This window comes from Ambystoma mexicanum, chromosome 8 (genome assembly GCF_040938575.1).
Source record: "Ambystoma mexicanum isolate Mex_15411 chromosome 8, UKY_AmexF1_1, whole genome shotgun sequence".
NCBI lineage: Eukaryota > Metazoa > Chordata > Amphibia > Caudata > Ambystomatidae > Ambystoma > Ambystoma mexicanum.
The window spans coordinates 1,708,615,177-1,708,627,335 of NC_090929.1; positions in this window are offsets into that span (position 1 = coordinate 1,708,615,177).

Genomic DNA, 12,159 nt, shown 5'->3' on the forward strand with positions numbered 1-12,159 from the left:
ACAGTGCTGGGGGTGGGGGTGCAGGGGGACATGAGTTGGACATGAGTGGGGGCCTGGTGGAGGGTGCCACACAGTGCTGGGGGCTGGGGGTGCTGGGAGACATGAGTGGGGGCCTGGTGGAGGGTGCCCCACAGTGCTGGGGGTGGGGGTGCAGGGGGGCATGAGTTGGACATGTGTGGGGGCCTGCTGGCAGGTGCCCCACAGTGCTGGGGGGTGAGGGTGCAGGGGGACATGAGTTGGACATGAGTGGGGGCCTGGTGGAGGGTGCCCCACAGTGCTGGGGGGTGGGGGTGCTGGGAGACATGAGTGGGGGCCTGGTGGAGGGTGCCCCACAGTGCTGGGGGGTGGGGATGCTGGGAGACATGAGTGGGGGCCTGGTGGAGGGTGCCCCACGGTGCTTGGGGGTGGGGGTGCTGGGAGACATGAGTGGGGGCCTGGTGGAGGGTGCCCCACAGTACTGGGGGGTGGGGGTGCTGGGAGACATGAGTGGGGGCCTGGTGGAGGGTGCCCCATAGTGCTGGGGGGTGGGGGTGCTGGGAGACATGAGTTGGACATGAGTGGGGGCCTGGTGGAGGGTGGCCCACAGTGCTTGGGGTGGGGGTGCAGGGGGACATGAGTTGGACATGAGTGGGGGCCTGGTGGAGGGTGCCACACAGTGCTGGGGGGTGGGGGTGCTGGGAGACATGAGTGGGGGCCTGGTGGAGGGTGCCCCACAGTGCTGGGGGTGGGGGTGCAGGGGGACATGAGTTGGACATGTGTGGGGGCCTGCTGGCAGGAGCCTCACAGTGCTGGGGGGTGAGGGTGCAGGGGGACATGAGTTGGACATGAGTGGGGGCCTGGTGGAGGGTGCCACACAGTGCTGGGGGGTGGGGGTGCTGGGAGACATGAGTGGGGGCCTGGTGGAGGGTGCCCCACAGTGCTGGGGGTGGGGGTGCAGGGGGGCATGAGTTGGACATGTGTGGGGGCCTGCTGGCAGGTGCCTCACAGTGCTGGGGGGTGAGGGTGCAGGGGGACATGAGTTGGACATGAGTGGGGGCCTGGTGGAGGGTGCCCCACGGTGCTGGGGGGTGGTGGTGCTGGGAGACATGAGTGGGGGCCTGGTGGAGGGTGGGCCCACAGTGCTGGGGGGTGGGGGTGCTGGGAGACATGAGTGGGGGCCTGGTGGAGGGTGCCCCACAGTGCTGGGGGGTGGGGGTGCTGGGAGACATGAGTGGGGGACTGGTGGAGGGTGCCCCACAGTGCTGGGGGTGGTCGTGCAGGGGGACATGAGTTGGACATGAGTGGGGGCCTGGTGGAGGGTGCCCCACGGTGCTGGGGGGTGGGGGTGCTGGGAGACATGAGTGGGGGCCTGGTGGAGGGTGGGCCCACAGTGCTGGGGGGTGGGGGTGCTGGGAGACATGAGTGGGGGCCTGGTGGAGGGTGCCCCACAGTGCTGGGGGGTGGGGTGCTGGGAGACATGAGTTGGACATGAGTGGGGGCCTGGTGGAGGGTGGCCCACAGTGTTGAGGGGTGGGGGTGCAGGGGGACATGAGTTGGACATGAGTGGGGGCCTGGTGGAGGGTGCCCCACAGTGCTGGGGGTGGGGGTGCTGGGAGACATGAGTGGGGGCCTGGTGGAGGGTGCCCCTGGATGCTGGGGGTGGGGGTGCTGGGAGACATGAGTGTGGGCCTGGTGGAGGGTGCCCCACAGTGCTGGGGGTGGGGGTGCAGGGGGACATGAGTTGGACATGTGTGGGGGCCTGCTGGCAGGTGCCCCACAGTGCTGGGGGGTGGGGGTGCTGGGATACATGAGTGGGGGCCTGGTGGAGGGTGCCCCACAGTACTGGGGGGTGGGGGTGCTGGGAGACATGAGTGGGGGCCTGGTGGAGGGTGGCCCACAGTGCTGGGGGGTGGGGGTGCTGGGAGACATGAGTTGGACATGAGTGGGGGCCTGGTGGAGGGTGCCCCTGGATGCTGGGGGGTGGGGGTGCTGGGAGACATGAGTGTGGGCCTGGTGGAGGGTGCCTCACAGTGCTGGGGGGTGGGGGTGCAGGGAGACATGAGTGGGGGCCTGGTGGAGGGTGCCCCACAGTGCTGGGGGTGGGAGTGCAGGGGGACATGAGTTGGACATGTGTGGGGGCCTGCTGGCAGGTGCCCCACAGTGCTGGGGGGTGAGGGTGCAGGGGGACATGAGTTGGACATGAGTGGGGCCTGGTGGAGGGTGCCCCACAGTGCTGGGGGGTGGGGGTGCTGGGAGACATGAGTGGGGGCCTGGTGGAGGGTGGCCCAGAGTGCTGGGGGGTGGGGGCGCTGGGAGACATGAGTGGGGGCCTGGTGGAGGGTGCCCCACAGTGCTGGGGGGTGGGGGCGCTGGGAGACATGAGTTGGACATGAGTGGGGGCCTGGTGGAGGGTGCCACACAGTGCTGGGGGGTGGGGGTGCTGGGAGACATGAGTGGGGCCTGGTGGAGGGTGCCCCACAGTGCTGGGGGTGGGGGTGCAGGGGGACATGAGTTGGACATGAGTGGGGGCCTGGTGGAGGGTGCCACACAGTGCTGGGGGGTGGGGGTGCTGGGAGACATGAGTGGGGGCCTGGTGGAGGGTGCCCCACAGTGCTGGGGGTGGGGGTGCAGGGGGGCATGAGTTGGACATGTGTGGGGGCCTGCTGGCAGGTGCCCCACAGTGCTGGGGGGTGAGGGTGCAGGGGGACATGAGTTGGACATGAGTGGGGGCCTGGTGGAGGGTGCCCCACAGTGCCGGGGGGTGGGGGTGCTGGGAGACATGAGTGGGGGCCTGGTGGAGGGTGCCCCACAGTGCTGGGGGGTGGGGATGCTGGGAGACATGAGTGGGGGCCTGGTGGAGGGTGCCCCACGGTGCTTGGGGGTGGGGGTGCTGGGAGACATGAGTGGGGGCCTGGTGGAGGGTGCCCCACAGTACTGGGGGGTGGGGGTGCTGGGAGACATGAGTGGGGGCCTGGTGGAGGGTGCCCCATAGTGCTGTGGGGTGGGGGTGCTGGGAGACATGAGTTGGACATGAGTGGGGGCCTGGTGGAGGGTGGCCCACAGTGCTTGGGGTGGGGGTGCAGGGGGACATGAGTTGGACATGAGTGGGGGCCTGGTGGAGGGTGCCACACAGTGCTGGGGGTGGGGGTGCAGGGGGACATGAGTTGGACATGTGTGGGGGCCTGCTGGCAGGAGCCTCACAGTGCTGGGGGTGAGGGTGCAGGGGGACATGAGTTGGACATGAGTGGGGGCCTGGTGGAGGGTGCCCCACAGTGCTGGGGGTGGGGGTGCAGGGGGACATGAGTTGGACATGTGTTGAGGCCTGCTGGCAGGAGCCTCACAGTGCTGGGGGGTGAGGGTGCAGGGGGACATGAGTTGGACATGAGTGGGGGCCTGGTGGAGGGTGCCACACAGTGCTGGGGGTTGGGGGTGCTGGGAGACATGAGTGGGGGCCTGGTGGAGGGTGCCCCACAGTGCTGGGGGTGGGGGTGCAGGGGGTCATGAGTTGGACATGTGTGGGGGCCTGCTGGCAGGTGCCTCACAGTGCTGGGGGGTGAGGGTGCAGGGGGACATGAGTTGGACATGAGTGGGGGCCTGGTGGAGGGTGCCACACAGTGCTGGGGGGTGGGGGTGCTGGGAGACATGAGTGGGGGCCTGGTGGAGGGTGCCCCACAGTGCTGGGGGGTGGGGGTGCTGGGAGACATGAGTGGGGGCCTGGTGGAGGGTGCCCCACGGTGCTTGGGGGTTGGGGTGCTGGGAGACATGAGTGGGGGCCTGGTGGAGGGTGGCCCACAGTGCTGGGGGGTGGGGGTGCTGGGAGACATGAGTGGGGGCCTGGTGGAGGGTGCCCCATAGTGCTGGGGGGTGGGGGTGCTGGGAGACATGAGTTGGACATGAGTGGGGGCCTGGTGGAGGGTGGCCCACAGTGCTGGGGGGTGGGGGTGCAGGGGGACATGAGTGGGGGCCTGGTGGAGGGTGCCCCTGGATGCTGGGGAGTGGGGGTGCAGGGGGACATGCATTGGTGGGCAGTAGTGCTAGGTGACATGTGGGTTGGCTGGGGGGCATGGGCATGGTGGATGGGCTGCCTGCGGGACATGTGCAGGGTAGTCCCCTGTGGTGTGGGCCGCCTGCAGGGGCCGTGGAGGGTGTTGAGTGAACAGCTGGGAGGACCCACACGGCCGATTGACGTGTAGGACTGCCCGGCACCCCCGGAATACACGTAGACTGCTGGATTCGCGTGTGGAATTTCCCTTGCACCTTGGAATACACGTACCCTGCTGAAATCGCGTGTGGAACTTCCCGCGCACCCCGAAATACACGTGCCCAGGGCAATTGCGTGTGGAACTTCCCGCGCACCTTGGAATACACGTACCCTGCTGAATTTGCGTGTGGAAATTCCCGCGCACCCCAAAATACACGTACCCAGGGCAATCGCGTGTGGAACTTCCCGCGAACCCCGTAATACACGTACACTGCTGATATCGCGTGTGGAAATTCACGCAGACCCATAATACATGTACCCTGATGAATTTGCGTGTCAGATACACGCGCAACCCTGATATACACGTACACAGGCGAATCGCACTGCTGGGGGGTTGAGGGGGGTGGTAGAAAGGAGTGGGGGCCTGGTGGAGGGTTCCCCTGGATGCTGGGGGGTGGGGGTGCTGGGAGGCATGAGTGTGGGCCTGGTGGAGGGTGGCCCACAGTGCTGGGGGGTGGGGGTGCAGGGGGACATGAGTGGGGGCCTGGTGGAGGGTGCCCCTGGGAGCTGGGGGTGGGGGTGCAGGGGGACATGCATTGGTGGGCAGTAGTGCAAGGTGACATGTGGGTTGGCTGGGGGGCATGGGCATGGTGGATGGCTGCCTGCGGGACATGTGCAGGGTAGTCCCCTGTGGTGTGGGCCACCTGAAGGGGCCGTGGAGGGTGTTGAGTGAACAGCTGGGAGGACCCACATGGCCGATTCACGTGTAGGACTGCCCGGCACCCCCAGAATACACGTAGGCTGCTGGATTCGCGTGTGGAATTTCCCTTGCACCTTGGAATACACGTACCCTGCTGAAATCGCATGTGGAACTTCCCGCGCACTCCGAAATACACGTGCCCAGGGCAATCGCATGTGGAACTTCCCGTGCACCTTGGAATACACGTACCCTGCTGAATTCGCGTGTGGAACTTCCCGCGCACCCCGAAATACACGTACCCAGGGCAATCGCGTGTGGAACTTCTGGTAAACCCCGTAATACACATACCCTGCTGATATCGCGTGTGGAAGTTCACACGGACCCATAATACACGTACCCTGATGAATTTGCGTGTCAGACTACACGTGCAACCCTGATATACACATACACAGGCGAATCGCACTGCTGGTGGGTAGGGGGGCGGTAGAAAGGAGTGGGGGCCTGGTGGAGGGTGCCCCTGGATGCTGGGGGGTGGGGGTGCTGGGAGACATGAGTGTGGACCTGGTGGAGGGTGCTCCACAGTGCTGGGGGGTGTGGGTGCAGGGGGACATGAGTTGGACATGTGTGGGGGCCTGCTGGCAGGTGCCCCACAGTGCTGGGGGGTGAGGGTGCTGGGAGACATGCGTTGTTGATCAGTAGTGCAAGGTGACATGTGGCTTGGCTGGGGGGCATGGCCATGGTGGATGGGCTGCCTGTGGGACATGAGCAGGGGTGCAGGGTAGTCCCCTGTGGTGTAGGCTGGCTGCAGGGGCCGTGGAGGGTGTAGAGGGAACACCTGGGAGGACCCACACGGCCAATTCACGTGTAGTGCTCCCCGCGCACCGCTGATATGCACGTGCCCTGATGGAATCGCGTGTGATACTTCCCGCGCACCCCTGAAATACACATACCCTGATGGAATCATGTGTGATACTTCCCGCGCACCCCTGAAATACACGTACCCTGCTGATTTTGCGTGTGATACTTCCCGCGCACCCCTGGAATACACGTGCCCTGATGGAATCGCGTGTGTTACTTCACGCGCACCCCTGATGTACACGTACCCAGGACAATCGCGTGTGAAACTTCCTGCGAACCACTGAAATACACGTTCCCCGCTTGGCGTTTGCTGTTTGGCAGCCCTGTGAACTGGTCCAGGGTTAGCGCAGCCCTTTGCGATGAATTGGGAATTTTGATGGCTTTTCCTTGCGCGAGGGCGTTCTTGGGGGCGTAACTGGCGCTGCTGCAGGGTCGCTGCGCCACTCTGCGCCACGGCTGGTTTTGGAGGCTGGAATCCATGAATACGCTGTGCGATGAAATGGATTTTATCGCACGCGGCTGGCGCAGTGTATTGCACGGGGACACTGTGCGCCATTTTTGTGCGAAATTCTATGAATTACCCTGAAAAATCTGTGCACAATGCATATTCATGGCATTCTACATGTATTACACCCCTATACGCAAGTCGCAGTCGGAACGCCCCCGACACGCCCACATGCAGAGACAAAACAGCCAGAAGTTGACACATTTGTGCACACTCCAGGCACGAATACATGCTCCCTGAAATCAGTGCCTGGGGTCCCCCGTGACTGTCACCAGCACCCCAACAACATGTGCAGCATTTATCATAACTGGTGAAAACCTGTGTGTGAACCCCTACACCGTTCCTGCACCCCGCTATGCTCTGTACCACCCCCAAAGTACGAGCGGAACCCAGTATGCGTGCATGCACACCTCAATCCGATATGCAAACGCACCTCCATATTTGTCCATCAACCGGGCGAGCACTTATGCCTGCTTTCGGCTGCCGTAGAGTTCGAGGGCTTTGCGTGGGTGTTTTGCAGGTGGGAGGATGCGCAAATTCATGAATTCACGTTTATGTGCACTGTGGTGGGAGTGTGAGGGACTGCCTACAGGCCGTCCCTCGGCATGCCCCCTTTTGAGCAAGTTCTTCCCCATTTTCCGTGTTCTGCTCAAGTATCCGCCCTCTGCTCAGGCCTCACCCATGACCAGCGTGGAGTCTCACGCAAGACCCTTGATGGCTCGCAAAAGGATGCAGTTTATTCCATGAATCGGGACTTTTGAGATGATGGTGGCAAAGTAGGGTGAACTTAGAACATGAGCAAAGTACCCAGAGGGGAGAAGTGCAATGCACTGTGACCTGAGGTGGCTATATAAACATTGCTGCACTTGGGTACTGAAAAGTGCCGGCATGTGGCAGATCTGAACCCAAAGCACCAGAACAGTGCCATGTTATCTAGTGGCACCAGAAGAGCAAGAGGACAGCAGGGGGTGGAAGGAAGTAGCCATGTGAGCTGAGAGCCCCAGAACCCCGCTTTGTTTGCCAAAGGGGCCCTCCAGGTATAGGGCTATTGCGGGGGGACGCGCGTGCAGAGTAAGCCACGATCCATGATCCAGCATTAGACGCGGAGCCAGACCCAGCATTTATCGCCTGGGCATCTTCTGTTGACCACATATGACCGTCTTGAAGGATATTACTCCTACATGTTATGGTGCGATTAATTACACACAATTGTTCCCAGCGCAAAGTTGAAGCAGTGGCTAGAATGGTAGAGGTCACTTTAGACCGGAGCATCTGGAGACTAAGCAAAGCCTAATAGCAGAGCACCCCACTAGACCCCAATCCACCGCTGAATAACTTGCCATGTTGCTGTCGCGTCTCCCTATTTCACTTCCTATTAATAAACCGCACGTTCAATTTCAATCCACATTTCTGCTACTTTCATAGATTACATTGCACACCAAATACCATCGAATACCATTTCACCTAATGAGATTTCACCAAATTTATTGCACCAAAAATGATAGGTGAAATGGTATATGAGTAATGCAAATCAGTGGGGTCTGGGGTAAGGGTTTAAGTTAGGGTAGTGAGCGGTGAGGTGGGGCTGCAGGGGGTGACCCCTTCCATTACAAAAAAAGAAAAATATGAAAAGTAAAAAGTTCATTTTGTTTTTCGGTGAAATGGATTCTGTGAAATCTCCATTAGGTGAAATGTTTCGAAGAAATAACATACATCCATTGCAAACAGGGCCGATTCGCTCATTCTTGTTAGCCTACATTTTTGGTTTGAAGTCATAGATCTTACTGGTTCATGGGCATGCTCGCGCCTTATAGGAATTTAATAATAATAATAATAATAATAATAATGAACCTTTCACAAATAATAACAAGAAACATACAATTAATTTACAACATTCATAAAATACAGAGCACATTTCTACTTCTATCATGCATACATTTCCTGTCTAATTCTTGAAAAGCAATGCATAATGTTTCGGCTCTGGTGAGATCTATAGCGGAGGCTGGTCTGGGCCAAGCCTTAGCCTGTATCTCTGCTTCTTCTGGGCCTCCCCTAGTTTCTCCCTGCTCTGATAGTACTCTGCATCTCTGCTCTTCTGGGCCTCCCCTAGTTTTTCCCTGCTCTGATCGTGCTCTGCACCTCTGCTCTTCTGGGCCTCCCCTAGGTTTTCCCTGCTCTGATCGTGCTCTGTTTCTCTGCTTCTTCTGGGTCTCCCCTGGTTTCTCTCTGCTCTGATCGTGCTCTGTATCTCTGCATCTTCTGGGCCTCCCCTAGGTTTTTCCTGCTCTGATCGTGCTCTCTATCTTTGCTTCTTCTGTGTTTCCCCTAGTTTCTCCCTGCTCTGATAGTGCTCTGTATCTCTGCATCTTCTGGGCCTTCCCTAATTTCTCCCTGCTCTGATCGTGCTCTGTATCTCTGCTTCTTCTGGGCCTCCCCTAGTTCTCCCTGCTCCTGATCATGCTCTGTACCTCTGCTCCTTCTGGGCCTCCCCTAGTTCTCCCTGCTCTGATCATGGTCTGTACCTCTGCTTCTTCTGGGCCTCACCTAGTTTTTCCCTGCTCTGATCGTGCTCTGTATCTCTGCTTCTTCTGGCCCTCCCCTAGTTTCTCCCTGCTCTGATCGTTCTCTGTATCTATAGCAGAGGCTTGTCTGGCCAAGCCTTAGCCTGTATCTCTGCTTCTTCTGGGTCTCCCCTAGTTTCTCCCTGCTCTGATCGTGCTCTCTATCTTTGCTTCTTCTGGGTCTCCCCTAGTTTTTCAGTGCTCTGATCGTGCTCTGTATCTCTGCTCTTCTGGGCATCCCCTAGTTTCTCCCTGCTCTGAACGTGCTCTGTATCTCTGCATATCTGCTTCTTCTGGGCCTCCCCTAGTTTCTCCCTGCTCTGATCGTGCTCTTTACCTCTGCTTCTTCTGCCCCCCCCTAGTTCTTCCCTGCTTTGATCGTGCTCTGTATCTCTGCTTCTTCTGGCCCTCCCCTAGTTTCTCCCTGCTCTGATCGTGCTCTGTATCTCTGCTTCTTCTGTGTTTCCCCTAGTTTCTGTCTTCTTTGATCGTGCTCTGTATCTCTGCGTCTTCTGTGTTTCCCCTAGTTTCTCCCTGCTCTGTATCTCGGCCTCTTCTGGGCCTCCCCTAGTTTTTCCCTGCTCTGATCGTGCTCTGTATCTCTGCTCTTCTGGGCCTCCCCTAGGTTTTCCCTGCTTGATCATGCTCTGTATCTCTGCTTCTTCTGGGTCTCCCCTGGTTTCTCTCTGCTCTGATGGTGCTCTGTATCTCGGCTTCTTCTGGCCTCCCCTAGTTTTTCCCTGCTCTGATCGCACTCTGTATCTCTGCTTCTTCTAGGCCTACCCTAGTTCTTCCCTGCTTTCATCATGCTCTGTATCTCTGCATCTCTGCTTTTTCTGGGCCTCCCCTAGTTTTTCCCTGCTCTCTGCTTCTTCTTGGTCTCCCCTAGTATCTTCCTGCTCTTAATGTGCTGTGTATCTCTGCTTATTCTGGACCTCTCCCAGTTTCTCCCTGCTCTGATCATCCTCTGTATCTCTCCTTCTTCTGGGCCTACCCTAGTTTCTCCCTGCTCTGATCGTGTTCTGTATCTCTGCTTCTTCTGGGTCTCCCCTAGTTTTTCCCTGCTTTGATCGTGCTCTGTGTTTCTGTTTCTTCTGGGCCTCCCCTAATTTCTCCCTGCTCTGATCATGCTCTGTACATCTGCTTCTTCTGGGCCACCCCTAGTTCTCCCTGCTCTGATCATGCTCTGTACCTCTGCTTCTTCTGGGCCTCCCCTAGTTTCTCCCCGCTCTGATCATGCTCTGTACCTCTGCTTCTTCTGGGCCTCCCATAGTTTCTCCCTGCTCTGATCGTGCTCTGTACATCTGCTTCTTCTGGGCCTCCCCTAGTTTTTCCCTGCTCTGATTGTGCTTTGTATCTCTGCTTCTTCTGGGCCTCCCCTAGTTTCTCCCTACTCTGATCGTGCTCTGTATCTCTGCTTCTTCTGTGTTTCCCCTAGTTTCTCCCTGCTCTGATCGTGCTCTGTATCTCTGCTTCTTCTGTGTTTCCCATAGTTTCTCCCTGCTCTGATCGTGCTTTGTATCTCTGCTTCTTCTGTGTTTCCCCTAGTTCTCCCTGCTCTGATAATGCTCTGTATCTCTGCATCTTCTGGGCCTCCCCTAATTTCTCCCTGCTCTGATCGTGCTCTGTATCCCTGCTTCTTCTGGGCCTCCCCTAGTTCTCCCTGCTCCTGATCATGCTCTGTACCTCTGCATACGTCTCTTCTGGGCCTCACCTAGTTTCTCCCTGCTCTGATCGTGCTCTCTATCTCTGCTTCTTCTGGGCCTACCCTAGTTTTTCCCTGCTCTCTGATTCTTCTGTGTCTCCCCTAGTTTTCCTGCTCTCTGCTTCTTCTGGGTCTCAACTAGTTTTTCCCTGCTTTGATCGTGTTCTGTGTCTCTGCTTCTTCTGGACCTACACTAAGTTTTTCCCTGCTCTGATCATTCTCTGTATCTCTGCTTCTTCTGGGCCACCCCTAGTTTCTCCCTGCTCTGATCGTGCTCTGTATCTATGCTTCTTCTGGGTATCCGATAGATTCTCCCTGCTCTAAACATGCTCTGTAACTCTGCTTCTTCTGGGCCTCCCCTAGTTTCTCCCTGCTCTGATCGTGCTCTGTATCTCTAGCGGAGGCTGGTCTGGCCAAGCCTTAGCCTGTATCTTTGCTTCTTCTGGGTCTCCCCTAATTTCTCCCTGCTCTGATCGTGCTCTCTATCTCTACTTCTTCTGCGGCTCCCCTAGTTTCCCCCTGCTCTGATCGTGCTCTGAATCTATAGCGGAGGCTGGTCTGGCCAAGCCTTAGCCTGTATCTCTGCTTCTCTGGGTCTCCCCTAGTTTCTCCCTGCTCTGATCGTGCTCTCTATCTCTGCTTCTTCTGGGCATCCCCTAATTTCTCCATGCTCTGATCATGCTCTGTATCTCTGCTTCTTCTGGGTCTCCCCTGGTTTCTCTCTGCTCTGATCGTGCTCTGTATCTCAGCTTCTTCTGGGGCTCCCCTAGTTTTTCCCTGCTCTGATCGTGCTCTGTATCTCTGCTTCTTCTGGGCCTCCCCTAGTTTTTCCCTGCTCTGATCGTGCTGTGTCTCTGCTTCTTCTGGACATACCCTAAGTTTTTCCCTGCTCTGATCATTCTCTGTATCTCTGCATCTCTGCTTCTCCTGGGCCTCCCCTAGTTTCTCCCTGCTCTGATCGTGCTCTGTATCTATGCTTCTTCTGGGTATCCGATAGATTCTCCCTGCTCTAAACATGCTCTGTAACTCTGCTTCTTCTGGGCCTCCCCTAGTTTCTCCCTGCTCTGATCGTGCTCTGTATCTCTAGCGGAGGCTGGTCTGGCCAAGCCTTAGCCTGTATCTTTGCTTCTTCTGGGTCTCCCCTAATTTCTCCCTGCTCTGATCGTGCTCTCTATCTCTACTTCTTCTGCGGCTCCCCTAGTTTCCCCCTGCTCTGATCGTGCTCTGAATCTATAGCGGAGGCTGGTCTGGCCAAGCCTTAGCCTGTATCTCTGCTTCTCTGGGTCTCCCCTAGTTTCTCCCTGCTCTGATCGTGCTCTCTATCTCTGCTTCTTCTGGGCATCCCCTAATTTCTCCATGCTCTGATCATGCTCTGTATCTCTGCTTCTTCTGGGTCTCCCCTGGTTTCTCTCTGCTCTGATCGTGCTCTGTATCTCAGCTTCTTCTGGGGCTCCCCTAGTTTTTCCCTGCTCTGATCGTGCTCTGTATCTCTGCTTCTTCTGGGCCTCCCCTAGTTTCTCCCTGCTCTGATCATGCTCTGAATCTATAGCGGAGGCTGGTCTGGCCAAGCCTTAGCCTGTATCTCTGCTTCTCTGGGTCTCCCCTAGCTTCTCCCTGCTCTCATCATGTTCTGTATCTCGGCTTCTTCTG